Source organism: Barbus barbus (assembly GCF_936440315.1).
Source record: "Barbus barbus genome assembly, chromosome: 6".
Taxonomy (NCBI): Eukaryota; Metazoa; Chordata; class Actinopteri; order Cypriniformes; family Cyprinidae; genus Barbus; species Barbus barbus.
In genome coordinates this window covers 13,224,580-13,249,524 of record NC_136734.1, presented here as the reverse complement: position 1 = coordinate 13,249,524, position 24,945 = coordinate 13,224,580, and the positions used below count along the sequence as shown (strand labels likewise).

At 37.4% G+C, this 24,945-nt stretch overlaps 1 long non-coding RNA gene and 1 pseudogene across 3 annotated transcripts in view; one reads left to right on the top strand and one right to left on the bottom strand.

The window, feature by feature from the left end:
• The window catches only part of LOC306870868, a 1,223,475-nt gene that overhangs the window by 308,688 nt on the left and 889,842 nt on the right, over positions 1–24,945 (bottom strand). The gene's annotated exons all lie outside the window — the stretch shown is intronic.
• LOC306871293 (E3 ubiquitin-protein ligase KCMF1-like) lies at positions 1,059–23,558 on the top strand (annotated as a pseudogene). The gene is made up of 7 exons (XR_013785825.1): positions 1,059–1,241; positions 15,097–15,264; positions 17,471–17,610; positions 19,821–19,922; positions 20,954–21,131; positions 21,262–21,547; positions 23,174–23,558. The product of XR_013785825.1 is annotated as an E3 ubiquitin-protein ligase KCMF1-like (transcript).

The following is a 24,945-nucleotide window of genomic DNA, read 5'->3' as shown; positions in this document are numbered from 1 at the left end:
CCATCGAAGATTCTGATTGGTGTGTGATAAATTTTGACTCCTAGTTTTTCCACTTTGGTAATTGTGTGCTAATTGAGCTCAAACCTTGGAGACTTGAGTGAACAATATTGAATGATAGTGATTTCTAAATGACCATATGGTGCAAGCACTGAGAAATGTAGAGATTTGTGTGTAGAGTTTTGCATTAACAGTTCACCAAATCTGACTCATGTGTCAAAGCAGGGGAATAGTGTTTATAGTTCAGCAAAATGGGTGTGCTTTATTAAAAATGGTGTTATGGTTTTGAAATTTTACTTCAAAAGCCTGGTTATAGTGTTTTAGCAATCGAGAAAAACTGTAATGATATATAGGCTATTATTATTAAATGTATTTGTAGCTGTGTGATATAATACTCTGTGTTTTTAACCAGCATTTCTTGGCAGATTAAAACTATAAATTGTTCTAGTTAAAAACTTAAATGAATATAAACATGTTTCCATGTACTTGGAATTTTTGTTTTGTTTTTATTTAATAGTTTTTACCGATTTAGGACTATTTTTCTATATTGTGGTTTCAATCTACAGTGTGGTCCCAAACATTTAAGTGCAAGTTTAAACTCAGAGACTAAAAATGTCTGAGATTCATTGCAATAAAATATCAAACCATCTGTAAGCAAACGTTCTAGACTTTTTCTCAGAACTAACTCTACTTGTCTAAATAACTTAGTTAAGTTAGTCAGCTGTTTTTTTTAAGTCAACCTCTCAAATTCACACAGCTCCAAAAGTTTTTTTCTTTTAATTTAAAATCTAACAAACTTTTTTGAGAACATTGGTGTGCTTGTGCTGTCTTAAAATAAATACTACTTGGTTTTATAGTTACGGCTCCACTGTATTTCTGCATTTTGAATAATAATAAAAAATCCTTTAGCTACAGTAGATGGCGATGTCAACACTAACAGAAAGCCCGTTCAAGAGCTCCACGAGTTTACCGCCCTTCAAACACCACAGAAGAAGAAGTAGAGGAGTGCTGCGCCCCCTGCCGGCAGACCGCGTCCGCTCCGTCTCTCACACAGGCGCTCGATGACAGACGGGGAGGGGGAAGCGGAGAGAAGTAAGCCCCGGATCCATCTTCAAGAGAGAAAATAGGAAAGAAAGACCGCGTCCCACTTTTATTTAGTTTTTAGCGGCACCTTTCCGACTGATAGACGTTAGGGAGCCCGAGGAGGGGCTGTGTCACTGTCTGTAGGATGTCCCGACATGAAGGTAGGTGCGAAAAAACCGCCGATCGCTGCGTCGTTGCCTTGAATTGTAGGCCAGTGCTGACCCGCGGGGTTGCCATGTTTTCAATTCAAATGCACTGGGAAAGACTCATCATGGCGGCCGCCGTGAATTTTGCAACCTTTTATGTGTTTACGCCGCCTCGGTTGCGCACAGGGCGTTTTCTGGGTGCCGCTTGGTGTGATATTGAGCTGGGCCTGTGTGCTAGGCCGGGCCTGCTGCGGCTCGCCCGGCCGCGGGACTGAGGGCGAGTGTGTTCCCGCAGGTAGCCCTGGAGAGGTCAGGGCTTCGGTCGGGCCTGATTTAAGACACTTATTTTTAAAGCTTTCTGCTTTAAGTTGCCCTGCCCTGCTAGAATGACGAGCGAGGGCCTGCACTCCGCCGGTTTAGCGGTCGTGGAGCTCAGTCGGACCGCTCTGGAGCTCTTGCTAGTGTGTCTCTGTGTGTGAGAGCCGTCTTGAGTCATGTTTCAGGCCAGCACAAGTGAATGACTTGCACGTCTGGGTTTAGCATTAGCTGGTGTCAGTGAAGCCATAGCTGTGATTGCTTAGGAATCTTACTCAATTATTTCTGGAAACACGTTTATATTTTTAGCTCTCTTTGTGAAGAAGACATTCAGTATTTAGTCAAACCAGTATGTTTGGATACAAGGAAGAGATTCAGAATTCAAGTTCTGGCTTGATCATGTGGCTTCAGACACATTTGTCCTGTTAAAAGTCACTTAAGTGCACTTAAAAGTCGGCAGACCCTCAGTGAGGATGGTCAGTTTTAAACTAATAGGATAGTAATACTTAAGAAATTAATATCACTGACATTGCGTTGAAATATCGGGTTGAGTCTGTTATAGTTTATGTATAGGTTATGTCATTAAGTCATGACCGTTTACCATAATCTTTTGGACGTCGTACCATAGTAAAACTGTTTTTGGACACTCTACAGTGGAAGTTTTTAGTTTTACCATGGTATTTTCCACAGTACGTTTTGTAGTGGGTCGTTTTGGGGAATCTTGTCATACTTATTGCGTTTCTCCCTTTCTATTTACCCTTACTAAACGTCCTGTGTTTATATAGTACAGTGATATAATAGATGGTAATAATACCATATATTTTTTATATTATTAATGATACTGCAAAGAATGCTTAAGTTCATGTCCAAAACTAATCCTTGGACATTTTATTAATTATATTATTTTATATATGTCTGAATCGAACCCAATTCTTAGTAATTCAATGCGAGTTATTAAATGTATAATTTGTTTAGATATTTGTTAAGTGCTTGCTTTTAATGTCTGTCTCAAATCTTTGTAATATGCCTACCTAAACAGCATATCTGTGCATCATATGTGCCTGTGATTCCCAAATATGCTGTCTGGGTTGGCAGCTCACTAGATTTCAAGACGGCGGCTGTCACCTGCCTGTGAATGAAGACTGCTTACATATGGGTCTAGTTTCCCTGCAAACAGCACATGGTGCTTGAGAGTAGCTTTCAATCAGAGGATCCTTGTGCCGTGTGACACCTCAGATAATTATTGGTATAATATCTGGATTGGTGATAGTTTGGCAGCTGCTCAGATCTTTGATTCAAGCTCAGTGGCAGAATTATTCTGAATTATGAAGAGAGGATCTGGATTCTGTAATTAATGCTTAACATTCGCTCAGTTTGAAGGCATTTTATACAGTAGATATTTAAGATATGACTAGACAAGTCCATACTTAAGGAGTCCTCTTGAGTTATTAACACATGACAGCTGCCAAGAAATGTAAAGTTTTGTCTTCTGTGTAGCGATTCTTTTACAAAGATGTCAATTTTTGTTCAGGATTGAGAAATTCTGGGTTTTATTAAGTTGTGTTGTTTTATATAGGCTAATTGAATTGTCTATGATTCACATAGATGATGGAGGAGAGGGAGTTAATTACTGCAGCACAAATATAACTGTTAATTATAATTTTAGAATATAGGATTTTTGACCGCAAAAGTACAAAAAAATTAAATTCTATATCACATGAAAGTATTCTGATTTTGTATAAGCCAGATTTGTCTTGATTTGATCAATTATTTGCAACATATTTACCTGTTTTTGTCTCTTTGCCAACCTGGCACACTTAATTATTAATATTAAAATTTTGCACACTTCATACCCGAGACCAATGGTTTCGATTCAGTCATCCCACTCCCCAGCACAATATTTTGAAGACTCTTATAAATTTCCATGATTTCTGCTGCAATTATTAAAACTCTGCTTGTTTTCAAACCTTTTTCGTAACACAAACTGAGAGTTTATACATTAAATTAAGAACAATTTATTGAAATTTCATAAGTTTCAAGCACTCTGTTCTTCAATAAAAGCTGAAAAATAAATGTTTTAATTTAGGTCTTGACTTTAGATCTTTGACATTTAATTTAGCGTTTCATTATTTTAATATATTATTAATAATTTATTATTTGAAATATGTTTAAGGAACCCCTCTTGAAAGTTTGCTGAGGCCCTCTAGTGGCCATTGGTTCAGAGCCACAACTCTAGATGCAATCTGGGTTATATTTCAGTAGTTAGTGTGGACTATATGGATACCAAGGCACCACTTACATTTATATATTTGCAAGATGGTTTATCTAAATTTTGAATCCATTAAGTTTTGTCAGTGTATGCATTTTTTTGGGAATTGAACCTTGGCACTAGGGGTGTGCGATATACTGTCCGCGATAACACCGATATACATTTTTACATGATAAAAAAGTGTCATATCGCGATATCAATGATATAGCGACACATTGACGTATTTACTAGGGATGCACCGAATGTTCGGGAGCTAAAATGATTAATTATGAATAAGCAAAAAGACTGAATAAATTGTACCGAACAATGACGTGATGCGATCAAATAGAGGTGCGTACTAATGCAGCAAACATGATGGCAGTGTGGAAGCATTTAAAACTGTCCAAGAAAGACGCAAAAATCATTATAAGCACTGACAGCGAGAGACTGTTTAGTACTGCATCTCATGTCTCTGATGAGAAGAGGAAGGGGTGGTTGTTGCTGGTTACTGTATGATGATTAAAATCGCAAAACGGCCTTAAACAATTAAATTGCAGAACGTTATGTTTTCCAATATACACACGAATCGCATGCATTCAAACAGCGCTGCACGAGCTCGGTAGCAAGGGTTCAAAGCCCAAACCGCGAGGGAAATCTGTGCTGAAACTGTTACTCGTCAGTTGCTCAGTAACATTTTTATGAATTTTTAAAAGGCATGTGACAATGTGATACGTGCATCTTCTCAAATTAGTAATGAGAATAATTTAGAAATCTGCTGCTGTCAAGAAAAAGAAGCACTGAGGATTTCAGTTACTATTTGTGAGAAGTAACTAGTAACTTTAGCTAATTACTTTTTTTTTTTTTTTTTTTTAAGTAACTTGCCCCACACTGGTCACTACTATTGCACTATAATGCTGCAAACCTTACGACAATAATTTACACTTCGAATAAGGTAGTCTGTCATCAATGACAGTAGCTCTTTGGAAAAGGATGGAAAATGCCCTTCATTATGTTTGCACTAATAAATGCTGCTGCCTGCCAGCTGCAGTCACCAATAAAACGTTGTTCCATATTTTTTTTTCTATATCATAAATATCATTATCGCAAATATTCTTCAAATATCGTGATATAATTTTGAGGCTATATCGCCCACCCCTACTCGGCACTAGGGATGGCTCGATACCATAATTTTGTCTTCCGTACGATACCAGAATGTAATACCTCGGTATCGATACCATAGGTGACACATAACCAGCTTTAAAAGATAAGTGAATTGAAAGCAATATTATTAAAATATAATAATAATAGATTCATATCTTAATACATTTGTATCAAACTGAGTTTGAAGAAAACAAATATAACTGAAGTAATGCAATTAATGCAACAAATGTTGCTTGATTGTAAAGTGTTATCCTAACAGTCAAAGTAATATTCAAAATCACGTTATTATTTCTCTCTCTCTCAGATTTTCAGATTTCAGACTCAGATAGCCAAAGTAAAAGCATTAAATATAAATCTCACCCTCGCTCTCTCTTCTGCTTTATATTAGCAGAAACATTCCCAAACATACTAAAATTAATATAGCAAAACTCTTGCTTATTTAAAATTCAATGTGCGTAAAATTCAATTCGCAAGTGTGTGCGTTGATCAGTTGTAAATAAAAGTTCAAATTAAATCTGAATTTATTAATGATGATCTCACCTGTCGATCTCTTAATTCTCTGAAAAGATCAGGTTGAGCAAGCAAAAAATGCTTAAAAAGGTTTGATGTGTTGCCTCCTGTGGTGTTTTATAGCAACGCTTGCATTCAGGTGCAGTAAGGTCAGTTCCTTCACCTTTGTCATCTGTTTTGTATGCAAAGTAATGCCATATTTTACTTCTACCGTTCTCTTTGTATTCGTTTTGGGTGTGTTGATAGTTTCATTTGCTTGATCCATCGCGTTGTTCTGTTGTCACATTTACCAGTTGCGCAGCAATTTGGGAAGCAACTGCAGCGTATAAAATACCAAATTCAGCAGAATTATGATATCATACCGATTGAAATATAATAAATACCGGTATTTTTCCAGTAACGGAATACCGCGCTTCCCTACTCGGCACTGCTAGCACTATGTTCAACTAAAGCAACTATATCAACTTAACACCTTCATACAGAATTGAATTTGATCAGTCAGAATTTAAAGTTAGAAATGTCTGTTTTATAAATGATTAATTAAAAGTCTAAAGAGATGATGTCATGTGAGCGACCTCACTTTTACATAAAGCAAAATTTGGGTTTGTGGTATGTGAGGCTGAGATAGTACCCGACGAATCAAGCGTCTTGTGTTCAACGCATAGTAAATGATAAACTTGTTAGGATGCATTAGCTTGTTCCCATCAGGGTTTCTGCAGGCCCTTAAAAAGTCTTAAATTTGATTTCAAAAATCCTGCAGCTACCCTGTCCCATGCTCATCACACTGCCTCATATGGGTCATGGCACCAATGTTACAGGCTGCGTTTTGCTCTGAGAGAGAACTGAACTCCCAATCTCTGTTCTGGGAAATAAGCAAGTGAATGAAGGAAGGTCCTCAAGCTCACCTGTAGCCATGGTGCTGTTTTGAGTCTCTCAGGAGACCTGTCCAATACAGCGCACAGATTCTTGATGTTACTTTTGCCCTGTTACTCTTGGTTAGTTAAAGGTTTTTGTGGTGCTTGATAGGGCAAGTTGCTATGATGCATTTTAGGTTAATTACATCTAGATCAAATGTGATCTGGCAAATGACGCAAACAGGTGAGACAGACAAAGCCTCTGCCGGTGTGCCACACAACTTTGCCATTATAATTAAACTGGCATAGCTGGGTGTCTGCAGTGTATGCTGGCAGGCGGTGTACTTGCACAATAATATTTGCTGAAGTTCATAATACTGCTGTAATGGTGATTGTCCAGGCAGTTTTAGTTGCTTTTTGGGAAACAGGTTACAATACAGTCCCCATTAGTTATCATTTTGATTAGGGCTGCTCGATTATGACAAATGATAATTATTATTATTTTGGTCAATATTGTAATCACGATTATTTAACATGATTATGAGTGGGCCATATGATCAAAACTTTATATGAATGATTAATTTAAAGATAGCGATAGGGCTCGGTATCATTCAAAAATGTTCGATACCGATACCTTGAGTTCGATACCGGTTCCTGAACGATACTTTTTTCGATACCAATTTTATGAAAACAGTTTTAACAAGATTACATTATATCAAAAAACTTTGGTTTTATTTTTTCAGCTTGTTGACATGTATACAGACTCAAAGACTCATCTCCTGAGCCACTGCACAAAGGAACAAAATATAGCCAACACAATAAATCAGTACAAGTAATTTTAATAAAGCTGAAATAGTTTTCAGTTTACACTAGTGCGTGCTCGTTTTAAAATGCATAGCTCAGACAGAATCATCATTTCTATTCATTTATTCTAGGTTGTTAAAGACTTCAAGAAATTTTAAATCTTTATCCACTTTCATAAGTGGATGTTTTATTTTCTTTCACAATATGTTTTATTGTTATTAAATTCTATGTTGTAGTATGTCTAATTATTTGAATGCATAAATCTACTTAGTTTATTCAAATTTATTCCTAAAACAGCCTTATGAAATGTTTTCAGAAATTCTGTGTTCTGTATCTGGTTTTCAAATGAAGGCATAAAACATTCATTTCATTTTTCTTTTAAATTATTGAAAATAAAACTATTTATTTATTTTGGCAAACAAAATTTTACTATTAAAATTAAAACATGGAAGAAATGTTGTGTGATCATTAATTAAAAAATAAGAGTTTTAATAATTTTAATAGTAGCCTAGTAGTAGCAGTATGTACACTCTGCTGAACAATATTTAATTTATTTCTGCCGCAGTGTCTTCCAAGTTAATCCGAACTTTTATTTTGACGGGTTTTCAGGAATACCTTTACAGTTCTGTGTGTATATGATATGACGCAAGTTTTACTCAAATCAAACGGTAAAATGCTCATGAAGTGACTCTCAGAGCAGTTCTAGAGCTGATGTTCATGTGTTTATGTCCTCATTTAGTGAGACGGCAGACGCTGAAATGTCACGCGAGCTTCAGTCTGTGTCAAGTAAGCGAAACTGCGCGATATAGAGAGCAGACTGCTCCGTGTGCTTTCGAAACGCTCTCGCGGATGTCAAACACTGATCAATCAGCACCGCGTCACTTCTAGTCAAACACACCTAGTGCTGCAGGCTTATTGGCTCACTGACGTTAATGAGATTAACCCCTTTGGTATCGAAATTTGGTACCGAATGACAAGACGTTTTTCGATACTCGGTGGTATCGAGGAAATTCGGTCGGTGCCTAAAAAGTATTGAACTCGATACCCAGCCCTAGATAGCGATATGTCCTTCAGTCCAGAGCAGTAAGCGATTTTGTGTTCCGTTTGTGTTTCGTTCCGTCTCTGAGCGCATAAATCAAGCATGTCCCAATTTGCCAAATTGGGCTTTTATGATGGCGTGAAAGTGCACCGCCAAAGGCACAGAATGGGGCGAAATAATCGTTTCTCTCGATTATTGTATTTTCATAATCATTTGGAGGCTATGGTTGTGACAGTGAGGAAATTTTCCCACCATTTAATCGGCGTGTGACAACACCGGTAATACCGGTATCACCGGGGTGGGGGGGTCGTTTGAGTTTTCCCTCTTTTCCTCGCTTTCCTTCGGTTTTAAATAGCTTGTAAGCTCCGTGTGTGTTTTACTTTCACTTTCAAATTAGCGCCACTTCGGCATCAAGCAGTTTGTTTTTAGGTTGATTGAGTTTTAATTCTTTCCCTCACTTTCCTCTGCTTTTAAATGGCTTGTAAAAGCTCCATGCGCATTTTACTTTCACTTTTAAATTGGCAGCAATTCAGCATCAATTGCTTGAATTCAATTCAAGCAACAACAAAGTACAACATATAACTTTTATTAACAAAACAAATAAAAATACATCATGCTATATGCCTAATATAAAATAACAAATAACTTACAAATTTTAAATAGGTATACAGAACTGAAAATCAGTAAAGTAAAACGTAGAACGTTTATTAGCGAAACGATTAAGAAAGTTTGGAGGCATGGAATGCATACACCTTGATGTAAAAATAATGGGGAAAAACGCAGAGTTTAAATTAAATAAAAATGAGCAAATATGTGGAACCAAATAAATGAGAAACGAAATGTTAAAAAACCTTCCAATATCACCTTAGATAAATGGCAGGTCAACAGGCTTTTCAAAATCCAAAATATAAAAAAAAAAATAATAATTTTTGGCCATCGTCTTGTCTGTCTCACCTCACTCTTCTTGTCAGTCAGCTCGACTCGCTCTCCTCACGTGATAGATAACTGTACTAAATGATTTTTATTACTATTAAAAAAAATCTAAATGACGGTGAGGGACTGTGCCGCGCTGGGCAAGTGACGTAATCGGTGTTGCGGCTTAACACCGGTATCACCGCTAATATCGTCTATCGCGGTAAGCCTATTGGAGGCCGAAATCAAAATAGTATTTTGATTAATTGCACAGCCCTAATTGATTCAGTTAACTGACAATAACTATCAATGAGCAATACATTTGTTACATTATTTAGCAATCTTTGTTAATGTTAGTTAATAAAAATACAACTGTTCATTGTTAGCTAACGTTAGCTCAGTCAGGTCCATTAAATAATACAATATTACAACATTGTAATAATAATAATACAATATTATATTATTATTATCCATATTATTACAATATTAACCACTTTGGATTTTAATAATGTATTAGTAAAATGTTGAAATGAACATAAACTGAGACTAATAAATGCTTTAGTATTTTTCATCATTAGTTCATGTTAACAAATGTAGTTAACTAATAATTAAAAAAGACCCTTATTGTGCAGTGTTACTACTATAGTGAAGTTAGCACACTAGTCTAAAACAAGACAAGACAAGAGACAAGGAATGTTCAAAACTACTTTTCATAATCGCCTAGCCAGTGGATTGTGTGATGTGTTTTTAGAAATTAAACTATTTTTGACTTGACATGCTGTCTGTGAATCGCAACACCGATGCAGTGGCCAGAGACATTCGTGCTTTGATGACAGCTGTAATGTTTTAAAGAGAAGGCACAACTTCCCTGAGAGAGTTTACTGTGAGTGTCCTAACAGTGTGAAGCAGTTCTGTAAGGTTAAAGGGCAACAGACAACTATCATGCACAATGCTTGGCTTATTAAATATTCATACTTTGTACGGTTGCAGAATGGTTTCAGCCTCTAAAGGAAAGGGGTTAAGTGTTCAATGGTGACCACACACATTCTGGTTTTGTCTTTTGATTTCTAATGCCCGTTTCACAAATGATCCGTGTGCGGTGTAGGCATGCGGTGCGGAAGCAGCCCTTTGTGCTGCACAAATACAATATTTATCCATTATTTTGATTTCAAATCCAAATGTTACAAATTGTTACTGTGAATGCTTTTTCAGCATTGAGATTCTCTTTTTACACAGTACTGCATATTTCATAGACTTATTCATGTTTAAAAGGTAAATATAAACAATGTATTTAATGCATTTCTACTATATGTAGATTTATATATTTAATTGCTCAATCAAGTGGCAAAGCTTTTGAACATAGTCTATAGCCTGCTCTTCTTGTTAAAAGATATACATTAACTTAACATTGACTGAAACAGACAAATTCCGTCTTTTCTTTTGCATTTAAATCTTTATTACAAGAAATCCTGAACTTTGTTTTTCTACCTCCACAAGTGCCATCCATTATGTCAGCTTGTTTATCTGAAAGTGTACTCTTCCTTGCTTTACCCCTAGCCAAAAAGCCATATGAGTTGACTGTGAAATAGGGATGCACGCTATACCGGTACTGGAAAAATACCGGTGTATATATTATATTTCAAACGGTACAATATAATTAATTTTGCTCAATTCGGTATTTCATATGCTGCTGTTGCGAAGTGCTTCCCAAATTGCTGTGTAACCAGTAAATGTGACAACAGAACGAGGTGATGGATCAAACAGATGAAACTCTATCAACGCACCCGAAATTAATAAATGAAAACAGAAATAGAAGTGAAATATGGCATTACTTTGCATACAAAACAGATGACAAAGGTGAACGAACTGACCTTACTGCACCTGAATGCAATCGTTGCTATAAATCATGTGTTGCCACAGAAGGCAACTCATCAAAGCTTTTTAAGCATTTGTCGCTTGCTCAACCTGATCTTTTCAGAAAATTAAGAGATTGACAGATGAGTGCATCATTAATAAATTCAGATTTAATTTTAACTTTTATTTACAACTGATCAGCGCACATACAGATGTGATACAGTAAGCACCAATTTGCATGTGTGACACGCTAGAACAAGTGAAGTTTTGGTCACGTAATATATGTACTTGCATTTCATACAATGGAATATTAATTGAATTTGAATTAAGCAAGAGTTTTGCTATATTCATTTTAGTATCAATAATATGAAGGGAATGTTTTTTTTTTCATTTGCCGCACTGTTGACCACAAATATGAAGCAGCCAAGAGAGCGAGAGTGAGATTTATATTTAATGCTTTTTCTGTGGCTATCTGAGTCTGAAATCTGAACAAAATCTTAAGAGAGAAATGATAATATGATTTTGAATATCACTTTGACTGTTAGAATAACACTTTACAATAAAGCAACATTTGTTGCATTAATTGCGTTACTTCAGTTGTATTTTTTTCTTCAAACTCAGTTAAAATGTAACCTATGTTCCCGGTAGGTTTTTTTGTTATATTTTGAGACATGTGTTTGCACTGAAAAAAGATAAGAAGATTTGAATATATTTTCATTGTATTCAGATACACTATATTGCCAAAAGTATTGGGTCACCCCCTTCTAATGAACATGTTTGACTACTTTAGTAATTTTTATGAGTACAAATCTTAATGTTTAAGCATATAATGATATTCTAGGGAATTGTGTGCTTCTATATTTTATAGCAACAGTTTGGACAGGACCCTTTTCTATTCTAACATGACAGTGCCTCTGTGAATAAGACACGGTTCAAAAAGACATGATTGATTCAGTCAGTGTGGAAGAACTTGACTGGTCTACAGAAAGCCAAGTCCTGATCCCAGCTGAACACCTCTGGTGTGACTTTATATGCAGACCTTGAGCCAACAACTCATCACCAAACTATAAAATAAGTTTTATAAATTCATTGGTTAAAAGCTTGAAAAACATTGAGCTCCTAAAACCTTTGGAATCCTCAAGTTTAGTTTTACAGATACTAGTAGTTAGGGATGGGTATCGTTAAGATTTTAACGGTATTACTACTCTTACCGATACTGCTTATCGATCCGGTACTTTAACGGTATTGTTATCGGTACTTTTTGTTTTACTTTGTTTCTTTGTTCATATTCTTACAGTATCTTATCTTATGTATATAAAACACTAAAAATGCCTGCACTTCATCAATTTGTAAATGCACCAGTGTGCAGGTATTTTTAGTGTTTTATATACATAAGATAAGATACAGTAACAACATGAACAAAGTAAAACAAACTGACAAATACAATAAAACAAACACACAAACGAAATGAAATAAACAGTGCCTTCATTTTTCCATGAAGGTCTACTAATATTAATGTTCAGGTAAGTAATAGTTACAAAAGTAATCAAATGTAAATGAGCACTGCATAGTTTTCACTGTATGTACTGATAGATTTATGTTTATTAAAGCTATAACGTTGTTCAGATTAAGAGCTGTGGGTGATTTTCTCTTTGCATTTTGTTCTTTGATTAACATTGATGGCTCAAGCTCCAGTCTGACACTTTAAGACAATATACTGACACGCATCGGATTTTCTCCCAACTGTTCTCGTCCACTTAAAACATAAAAGTGAAGACTCATAACCGGCCATTTTGACACATTGTGTGTGTATTTTTTGGCATGTTTTTGTGTGTTATTTCGACGCGCCCGAAGCTCAAAGTGTACTTTGCTTGTCCGTTTTGGAGCACGCCGCCGCGCAGGCACACGCGCGCACACACATTTCAGCCTGGGGAACAGCAGATTGTACTTTCAACGTTTTACTATCAAATATGTCCTGCAATGTAGCAACAGTAAAGACGGCATTTTATAACAATCACTGATTGAGCTGATTCAGATGTTAAGTTTTGGTTCGGAGGAACGAATCCGCGCCGCTATGAAGGGAAGGGAGTTGTGCTAGAAGAAATGCGGCTATAATCCTTGGAAGCCAAAATCGAAAAAAAAAAAAAAAAAAAATACTTAGCTTAATATAACAGCCACAGGTCTAAAGTGTGAGCAGATGTTTGAATAGTTGGTTCTCTCGTCTATCATAATTAAACAGGACTTTCATGTTGCGTGTGCTGAAGCTCCTCCGCGTGAGCGCGATCTGGCTTCTGAATTGCGCATAGCAAAAATGCATCATAGACAAATGTTTGAATATTATTGCACATAAAAACAGCTGGCGACATTATATATATATATATAGAGAGAGAGAGAGAGCAACAATAAATGTATGTGTGTTTTCTTAATTTCTCCAATACCGACAGAAGTACCGATAACGTCAGAGCTTATCGATACTCCGGTCTTTCATAATTTAGCCCCGAGACCGATTTAATACCGAGTTTCGGTACCCATCCCTACTAGTAGTGTTCGGGCCTTCAGATTTTGTGGTGGACAATGGGGGGGACCTTGGAGTCCAAGACACTGAGAGAACCACTAAAGTTATTGTATTTTTTTACTTTGATGTTGTCAATGAAAATAAAGTTTCTATGCATTTCAGTTTTTGGGAAACTGAAATGCGTAGAAAGCCCATTCCACATTTTTCAGTTGGAGCAAATGGAGATCTTCCTGTTGTGGTTTAGTTTGAATGTGTAGTTTGGTTTGTTTGCAGGACTCTGCTGTGAAAAGACCGCAGAGGTCATTTGGCAGGTCAGAAAGGAAAATGCTAGTTATAACTCGCCAAACCTCATTTCTAACCCCGGGATATGTGAAACCACAATATCAGACTAAAAATGTGGCCAGTACTGAGCAATGGAAATCTCTTAGGCTGCATATTTCCTCTTGGGAACTAAGAGGCTATCTGATTCAATTTTACAAGCAAACATTTAATTATTTCAATCTGGAATATCGTGCTGGTTTCATACGGATTACTTCATCACAGAATATTTGTTTTCGATATGACTTGCTTCATTTCAAAGTACACACTTCAGGCTTTTCATAGATATAACTCCCATGTCTGTGTTGAGTATTTGCTGAGTTTCTAAAAGCAGTTCGTGGAGACGGCGAAGGCAGAGAGCGCACCCTGTTTGTTTTCTTTGTTTTATAAAATTACAAAGTTTTGTTGTTATTATGCGGGTATACAAATAAAAGTAGATCCTTTACAGATTCGATTGATGTATTACTCTTATCTGTACGATTAAAACTCGTAGAGTAATTTAAGTTCATTTAGGGGCTTTCCAAAAAAATTCACCCCCAGAAGGTTAAAAAAGCCCTATATAATTTGGGGTCTCTTAGGGTTTTTGTATGTAAGACTTGTACAACAAGAACAAAAGAAGATATTTTGAAGAATATTGTTAACCAAACAGCTGACAGTTACCCATTGGCTTCTACAGTATGAAAAAAAGCGAGCAGACACAGTAGCTTAGATGTATTAATAATTTGGCAATAAATAAAGACTCATGATGTTCTGTAAGGTTGTTTGAACATCAGTAACCAAAAGGGGGTGGGGCTATCAAACGGTCATTTTGCATATGCAAATTGTCCTGCAGCCTTCATTTGCAAACTTGCAGTATGACATTATTTCTTGAAACACTTTAACTTTACTGAAGAAGATTTGCCCAGTCAACACCGGAGTCTAATCTAAGAGTTTAGTGGTTTAAATCTTGCTTCTGGTTACAGAAAGATTCATTGTTGCTTGTTGTTGATTGTATTATGCACAGCCCTAGTCAGAGAATTACAATATGTCCTTATTCAATTATTTGACAGTGTAAATTTGACCAACTTTTAGTCCACTGTCCAAATGTAAAAAAAATGTAGTGGTCAGTGCTGTGATATGATTTCCTCCTGTTTTGCACAAACACACACACACACGCACACAGGCAGAGCTGCTTTGAATGAGTTTTCTGCCCTAGTGTCTGCTGTGAGTCCTGAGAATTTTTTTTATTTTTTTTTTTAGAATGGAAAGAAACTATCCAGGCGATTCGAACCTTGTCTGTGATAAATGCGATCAGGCTTCTGCTGTTGTTCTGAGTTAAATGTCTCTGTGTTCTCCCACAGGTGTGAGCTGTGATGCGTGTTTAAAAGGGAACTTCAGAGGGCGCCGATACAAGTGTTTAATTTGCTACGACTACGACCTTTGTGCATCTTGCTACGAAAGTGGAGCCACAACAACTAGACACACCACGGAGCACCCAATGCAGTGCATACTAACCAGGGTAGACTTTGGTAAGCTGTGATGTCCAATAATGCCATAGTTTACACTCTTTATCACATAAATGTCTAAATGGCTTGAAAGCTTGATGGTTGAACGTTTAAAAATTAAGAAATTAATACATAAATATTAGAATTGTAAGTTTATTTTGAAGTATTCATTGTGTATATATATATATATATATATATATATATATATGTGTATATGTGTGTGTGTATATATATCTATATATGTGTGTATATATCTATATGTGTGTATATATGTGTGTGTGTGTGTATATATATATATATATATATATATTTCAGACGTTACGACATTACAATATATGATTTAATATATTTTGTAATAATCACAATAAATTCATATTATTACTGTTATTATACTAACTCATTCTAGAATGGTTAATTCTAAAAATACATTGCTGTATTTTTCATATCACAATATATACACTGAACAAAATTATAAACGCGACACTTTTGTTTTTGTCCCCATTTTTCATGAGCTCAACTCAACGATCTAAGACTTTTTCTATGTACACAAAAGGCCTATTTCTCTCCAATATTGTTCACAAATCTGTCTAAATCTGCACTTCTCCATTGCCGAGATAATCCATCCACCTCACAGGTGTGGCATATCAAGATGCTGATTAGACAGCATGATTATTGCACAGGTGTGCCTTAGGCTGGCCACAATAAAAGGCCACTCTAAAATGTGCAGTTTTATCACATGGCACAGTGCCACAGATGTCGCAAGTTTTAAGGGAGCGTGCAATTGGCATGCTGACTGCTGGAATGTCCACCAGAGCTGTTGCCCGTGAATTGAATGTTCATTTCTCTACCATAAGCCATCTCCAAAGGCGTTTCAGAGAATTTGGCAGTACATCCAACCGACCTCACAACCGCAGACCACGTGTAACCACACCAGCCCAGGACCTCCACATCCAGCAGCTTCACCTCCAAGATCATCTGAGACCAGCCACCCTGACAGCTGCTGCAACAATCGGTTTGCATAACCAAAGAATTTCTGCAGAAACTGTCAGAAACCATCTCAGGGAAGCTCATCTGCATGCTTGTCGTCCTCATCGGGGTCTCGACCTGACTGCAGTTCGTCGTCGTAACCGATTTGACTGGGCAAATGCTCTCATTCGAGGGTGTCTGGCACTTTGGAGAGGTGTTCTCTTCACGGATGAATCCCGGTTTTCACTGTACAGGGCAGATGGCAGACAGCGTGTATGGCATCGTGTGGGTAAGCTGTTTGCTGATGTCAACGTTGTGGATCGAGTGGCCCATGGTGGCGGTGGGGTTATGGTATGGGCAGGCGTATGTTATGGACAACGAATACAGGTGCATTTTATTGATGGCATTTTGAATGCACAGAGATACCGTGACGAGATCCAGAGGCTCATTGTTGTGCCATTCATCCATGACCATCACCTCATGTTGCAGCATGATAATGCACAGCCCCATGTTGCAAGGATCTGTACACAATTCCTGGAAGCTGAAAACATCCTAGTTCTTGCATGGCCAGCATACTCACCGGACATGTCACCCATTGAGCATGTTTGGGATGCTCTGGATCGGCGTATACGACATCGTGTTCCAGTTCCTGCTTATATCCAGCAACTTCGCACAGCCATTGAAGAGGAGTGGACAACCTGATCAACTCTATGCGAAAGAGATGTGTTGCACTGAGTGAGGAAAATGGTGGTCACACCAGATACTGACTGGTTTTCGGACCCCACTGGTTTTAGAGTGGCCTTTTATTGTGTCCAGCCTAAGGCACACCTGTGCAATAATCATGCTGTCTAATCAGCATCTTGATATGCCACACCTGTGAGGTGGATCGATTATCTCAGCAAAGGAGAAGTGCTCACTAACACAGATTTAGACAGATTTGTGAACAATATTTGAGAGAAATGCGGCTTATATGTACATAGAAAGTCTTTAATTTGAGTTCAGCTCATGAAAAATGGGGGCAAAAACAAAAGTGTTGCGTTTATAATTTTGTCCAGTGTAAAAACTAAATATCAGTGTCAGTTTTATTTTTTCAAAATATCGTACAGCCTTACAAGAAAATCTGTTTCTAAAAAACGCTTTATTGTAATGTTCAAAATATTACAGAATATGAACAGACCATTATGACTGTTGAGCCTTGATCTTAGTAATGATGGTGATGGTAAATGAAGAGATTGTGTTTGACTTTTATCTCAACTCTCTGCAGACTTGTATTATGGGGGGGAGGCATTCTCAGTAGAGCAGCCTCAGTCGTTTACTTGTCCTTACTGTGGTAAAATGGGCTACACGGAAACATCTCTACAGGAGCACGTGACCTCAGAGCATGCAGAGACCTCTACAGAGGTGGTGAGTACACATGCTGTCTTTGCTGAAATCATGTGTTTTACTCAGCGCATGTGTTTTAGTCTCCTAACTAAACGGGATGTGATGAGGTTCCAGTGAAAAGCAAATTGTCTGTCCACATTAGACGCGACAAAATCAACCAAAAGGAGCATGTTTGCTGTTTTTGCACTAGAATACATAAATCGATAAAAAACTAAATCATTTAAAAATGAAAACTATATACATACAGGTGCTGGTCATAAAATTAGAAAATTAGATATATGTCAAATGTTTATTTCCTTTAATTTGGATGATTATAACTGACAACTAATGAAAGTCCCAAATTCAGTATCTCAGAAAATTAGAATATCAATTAAGACCAATGCAAAAAAAAAGATTTTTAGAAATGTTGGCCAACTGAAAAGTATGAACATGAAAAGTATGAGCATGTGCAGCACTCAATATTTAGTTGGGGCTCCTTTGGCCTGGATTACTGCAGCAATGCGGCGTGGCATGGAGTCGATCAGTCTGTGGCACTGCTCAGGTGTTATGAGAGCCCATGTTGCTCTGATAGTGGCCTTCAGCTCTTCTGAATTGCTGGGTCTGGCGTATTGCATCTTCCTCTTCACAATACCCCATAGGTTTTCTATGGGGTTAAGGTCAGGCGAGTTTGCTGGCCAATCAAGAACAGGGATACCATGGTCCTTAAACCAGGTACTGGTAGCTTTGGCAGTGTGTGCAGGTGCCAAGTCCTGTTGGAAAATGAAATCTGCATCTCCATAAAGTTGGTCAGCAGCAGGAAGCATGAAGTGCTCTAAAACTTCCTGGTAGACGGCTGCGTTGACCTTGGACCTCAGAAAACACAATGCACCAACACCAGCAGATGACATGGCACCCCAAACCATCAATGACTGTGGAAACTTTACACTGGACCTCAAGCACCGTGGATTATGTGCCTCTCCTCTCATCCTCCAGACTCTGGGACCTTGATTTCCAAAGGAAATGCAAAATTTACTTTTATCAGAGAACATAACTTTGGACCACTCAGCAGCAGTCCAGTCCTTTTTGTCTTTAGCCCAGGCAAGACGCTTCTGACGCTGTCTCTTGTTCAAGAGTGGCTTGACACAAGGAATGCGACAGCTGAAACCCATGTCTTGCATACGTCTAGTTATTTTTTTCAGCATACCTTCTGATTTTCATTCATGGTTATTTTGTGCATTAACTGATAGTAAACCGTTAGAGATGATCATGCGTTTCACGCTCATGTTTGAAATAAGGCAATGTCATGCTGTTAAAGAGTGCCAAAATGGTATTTATTGTTTGAATTTTGAAATTTGCAAAATCATTATTTTCAACCCAGCCCTATTGTACAGCAATGTCAGGTTTTTTTAAGACCTTTATCATCAAAGTTTGATGTAGCATTTAAAATAATGCCTATTCACATCAAACACAGATCATATGCAGCAATGTACACCAAAAATATTTTCTAAGAAAGTGATGTGCATTTTCATCAACCATTGGGAGAAAAAGTCAAATTCTTGAACTAGTTATTATGTGCTTTTAATGCAAAATGCACTTGCTTTAAAATGTTAAACATGTTTTTGCTCTCCTGGAATGGAAGGTGAATAATATATAATAGAGAGATATTGGGATATATTACTGCAAAATAATGATAATAGTGGCCTTCTGTTCTGGTAGTAGTAATAATAATCTGCAATTGCTTTTTATATCACATCTTTTGACTCTTCTTGCTGCTATGACTTTACACTCTTTGTCTTTCAATTATAAGAATATCAACAGCTCCTCGTCTGTCTGGTGTGCTGGTTACAGCCACATGACCACAAAGATTTGCTTTTCCAGTGTTATTACTGCTATTTATTTTAGTTTTTCAAAATGAAGGCCATGCTACGTAACAACAAACCTTTTGTCCCTAATCCACTTTTTTGAGGATTCCATAGCAATGCGTTATGTTCAGTTTACACTCTGTGTGAGTCCACCCTTTAGACTTGTTTCACTTGTTTGACTGAATTAGGTGTGGGATTTGGACTACTAATATTAATAAGTGAATCCATGAAATACCATTTATGCACTACAGCTCAACCATGTTCTGTTACTTTGTACATTTAAATATTAGCTTTCATTGTAATGAAAATAATGCAACCATGAATAAGCATGTCCATCCAATGTGAGGTTACATTAATTGATTATTAATATGTATCTATTCTCTGTTTCAGATTTGCCCAATCTGTGCATCTTTGCCTGGTGGCGACCCCAATCATGTGACGGATGACTTTGCTGCTCATCTCACACTTGAACACAGAGCACCTAGAGATTTAATATCCTTTTATCTTAACCTAATGTGTATATGTCCGAGTATACGTATAATGGACTTCTTTCATAAAACCCTTCCATTCAGTGTTCAGGTTATTCTTTACATAAGAACGATTATACAGTTTACACACATTGGTTCTGCTCATATATAATGACTGAGGACTGTGTGTTCAAGTTACTTCAGAGATAACCTTACAAAGGTTTATTGAGCTTTTGTGTCCGTACATCTTTAAGAAATGTAAAGATTCTTCTCACAGAGCCTAAAATTCTGCTATTTACTCATGTCACTCTAAACCTTTATGATTTTATTTCTATGTATTAGAAAAAATATTTCAAAGAGTAGGGGGAATGGGGGAAGCTTCCAAAAGAATGTCAATGTCTGATTCATAAATGAAAAATTATTTTGAATTGCATCTTTACAAAACCATTCTGAATGTTCACTCAAGTTGATCTTGTTGCAGAATATAAAAGCTCACTGGAACTGAAGATTGTCAGTGAATTTAAATCAGATTTTTTTTTTTTTTAAGATTTATTTATGGGCTTTGTTATGCCTTTACTTGGACAGGACAGTGTAGAGTAGACAGGAAAGCAAAGGACCACGAGCCGGGATTCGAACTCGGGTCACCGTGAGCACAGTTGCGCTATATGTCGGCACTGCATGGCTGTTGAAGCTCTGTGTTACCTGCACTCAGATACCCATATTATTTGTCAGTAAAAGTTCACCTGATGACACAAAGCACGTCACTTTGCATCATCTGGCTCTCAGAATTCATCAAAAATATCTTAATTTGTGTTTGAAGATAAACAAAGGTCTTACGGGTTTGGAACCACATGAGGGTGAGTGATTAATGACAGAATGTCCATTTTTGGGTGAACTCTCCCTTTAACAGATAATGTGATGGAAAAGTGTGGAGCAGAAAAGGTAATAAATCCTGAAAAACTGAAACATGAAATCCTGTTAGATGATTCAGGATGAGAGGTGATGTGTGTGTTGGAACACATTCTCAACCAGTTGCTCCTTAACCAGTGTGTGCACGATGAGAGCAGCGGTGTACGGCACGTTCGTCGGATGTTCCACCCTGGGCGGGGACTGGGCGGTCCGCGGGCACGCCGGACTAACATGCACTTTACCAGCAGCTCCACTGGTGGGCTCTCCTCTTCACAAAGCTCCTCCTACTCTCCAAGCAATAGGGAAGCCATGGACCCCATAGCAGGTGTGTAATACAGGTCTTAATTGGCTTACGGACTTTCATGTTGTTGATGCAAGTGTTCATTTGAATGTCTTCTCACACACTCTATTTTTTTTTGCCGTCTCTCTCTTTTTCACTGTGTCTACCTCACCAGAGTTGCTTTCTCAGCTGTCGGGTGTGCGGCGCTCCGCAGGAGGACAGCTCAACTCTTCTGGCCCCTCGGCCTCGCAGCTGCAGCAGCTGCAAATGCAGCTTCAGCTGGAGCGCCAGCAGGCACAGGCGGCACGCCAGCAGCTGGAGACGGCCCGTAACGCTACACGCCAACGCAGCAACCCTAGCAACATCAGCGCCAGCATCCCGCCGCCCAGCACCGCCACAAACACAGCCATGACTGAGAGCAACCCGCTGGCCTCCCACAGCTCCCAGTTTCTTCTCACACGGTACGGCTCGGACATAACCATACACTCAAGATTATGCATTATTAAAGGGGTTCTTCTTACATCATCAGTTCTATTGACTTCTGTTCTTTTTCCCCCATAGAACGCAATTTGAGATATTTAGTAGAATGCCAAGCTGCTCTTTTCCAAACAAGTAAATATAATAGTTGCAGCTTTTACGCTTACAATGTCCTGATAAATGTACCTTTATTTTTTTTTTCCCCCATGTTATAAATTTATTTAAAAGTAATATACCTCCTCTGTGATGAGCATGTTTTAGTTCCTGAATTAGAATTTATACTTGAATATTTCAGAAAATTAAAAACAAATGAATAAATACTTAGAATTCAGATATTTTTGGTAAAAAAAATAAGTTAACAAGAAAATGAACGTGAACTTCATAGCTAGAGCTGCTCTGTTAGTTCAGTTCACCAGCATTTCATTTGTTACTATCACAGAAACTCAGTCTTCTATGGCCTGCCAAAATAAAAGTTTGGTTTCACTTGAAATTATATAAATATACTACTTAGTTTTGTACAATGTAAGTGCTTCTCAAAATAACAACAATAATAATAATACAATTTAAAATATCATTTTTTAGGAATATCTCATGTTTTTTGTTAATGTTGACTGCACAATTTGACAGTAAACCTCTATTGTGCAGCTCTTTGTTTGACAAAAAAGGAATTAAATTTTCATTCCGCTACATTTTAAAAGGTTAAGTTAAAGTTTTATGCATTCATTTGGTTATTAACATTTTTCAAATTTAATGCAGTCAACACAAAATCCAGGAAAAACAATATCTGAAAAGGTTAAATATTTTATAGGGCCCTGTATTGTTAAAATTGCAATTCTTGAAAATGTATGAATGAATTGGACATGATTTTTGGTTATTAACATGTAATTAAACCATTTAAAGGGTTAGTTCACCCAAGAATGAAAATGCTGTCATTAATTACTCACCCTCATGTCATTCCAAACCCGTAACACCTTCGTTCATCTTCGAAACACAAATTAAGATATTTTTGATAACATCTGAGAGCTTTCTGATGCTGAATAGACAGCAGTGCAACTGCAGTGTTCCCAGGTCCAGAAACATAGCAAGGACATCGGTACAATAGTTCATGTGACATCAGTGGTTCAACCGTAATTTTACAAAACTACAAGAATAATTTTGTGCATAAAGAAAACTATAATAACATAGTTTATTCAACAATTCTTCCTTCTCGAGTTACCGTCTTCTGCCTTTTTGGGGAGTACCCCAGACCGTAATCAATGTAACCAACGCTGTTTATGTTCGGCATGCACGCGCTGTCTACTGAACATAAACAACATTGATGTCTCATGGACTATTTTACCAATGCCCTTGCTGCGTTTCTGGACCTGGGAATATTGCAGTTCCATTGCTGTCTATGGAGAGTCAAAGAGCTCTCAGATTTGATCAAAAATATCTTAATTTGTGCACAGAAGATGAACGAAGGTCTTACAGGTTTGAAACGACTTGAGGGTGAGTAATCAATGACAGAATTTTTGGTTTTGGAGTTAACCCTTTAAAAACGGAATTCAGAAAAGCGAAGTCAAATAGAATAAACATAGATTTTTTAGTATTTGTCCATCTAATTCCACCAGGTTGAATGAGCCGAAAATGTCAGAGGCAGAACGGCAGGCGCTGGAGAGCGAGCGCGCGGACCGCAGCCTGTTCGTGCAGGAGCTGCTGCTGTCCACACTAATGCGAGAAGAGAGCTCGTCTTCCGACGAGGACGAAAGGCGAGACTTTGCTGACTTCGGCGCCATGGGCTGCGTGGACATCATGCCTTTAGACGTGGCTCTGGAGAGCCTCAACCTGAAGGAGAGCTTCACAGGCAAGGAGCCTCCACCACCTCCTCTTTGATGATATCCCACCACAACGCAGACAATGTCCTCTGTGCTGTAACTGCCAATGACGGTGGGCAAAAAACACAGCTCTCTCTAATTTTTTTCTTTTTTTTTCTTTTTTTTTTTTTGGTGATTGTAATTTCAGGTCTGTCACCTTTGTTACATTGTATAAATCCATGAAAGGAGAGCAAGAGGGAAAAAAAATCAAAATACATCAGAACAGGCGTGTGAGAGAGTGAGAGGGAACGAGAGAGAGAGAAAATAAATATAAATATATAAATAAATATATAGAAGTTGATAATCAATTCCACATAACTAATTTTTTTCCTTTAGCAGGTGAGCGTAGGTATCTGTGGCAGACCTCTGCTTCCTGTGTCTTGCAAAAGGCTCTCCTTATAAATACTCCACATTCAAAAACTGAAGAGGAAACAAGAGACCTTCTCTAATGAAGCTGCTGTGTGTATTTATGAATATTAATGAATAAAAAGTGCTTGGATGGTTTACCATAACTACTGCATGAGGTTATTTGCAGCGTGCATGATTTTTAATGACTTTGTCATTAAAAAGGCAAAATATCCCAAAGCTTTCTTTAACTTTTTTCCAGGGTTACTTGAACAGAGCCCATTTGAAATGGGTGAAATATCTACAAATTTAGGATTTTCTTTTTCTTTTTGTTTAATATGGAAATCAACAGCAAAATTGAAACTTGCAGTAGCTTCGCAAGAAAAACTGCTAAATGCTTGTGTCACTCGGCTCCAATCTGCCCCTCCTCATCTGGGACACTGTAGAGTGCAACAGTGACCGCACACTTTATCAGCGAGTGTTTTTCCCATTCATTTTCTCCATAAGGATTAACACTTTGTTTTAAAGCCAGAAACTAAACTGACCAGATAAATCATAACATGCCATATGCAATTTTTAATTTGTATTTCAAAATAAAAAGATATGAAAAAACAAAGGTACAAGGTTGCGTATTTTGATTCATTGGTGGATTAAACTTCTCAACCCATCAAAGTATTGTGAATGATGTAATCAAATTAAAATGAAAATACAATTACTGACTTGTTTGTCCTTATAAGGATAAAAACATTGCCTCAACCTCAACATATTTGAGGTGGATCAGAAAAGCTCATCAAAGTTGTCTTAAGACAAGAACGCATTTTAATTTTAGGACAACTTGGATGAATCTTTGATCCACTTCAAGTGTTTACTACTGTAATTTAACATATAGAAGTAGTTTGAATGTTTGAGGAGATTTAAATACTGTTCACACAGAATTTGCCACAAATTTGGTTCGATTTTTGCAAATGAATTTGACTGTTTAGACCAATGCTTAAAAATGGAGGACAGGCTGAATAAAAATGCTAATTCAGACTGTAACAGTAGTGGCTCTGGACATGCTATCACATGTGAGAATTCTATTGGTTGGCAAGTTTTCTTAGCAGTGCCATGGAAAAAGAATAGAACACCTTTCTGTAAAAATAAATTAATTAATTGACGCATTGATGGTGTACGAAAGGTTCATG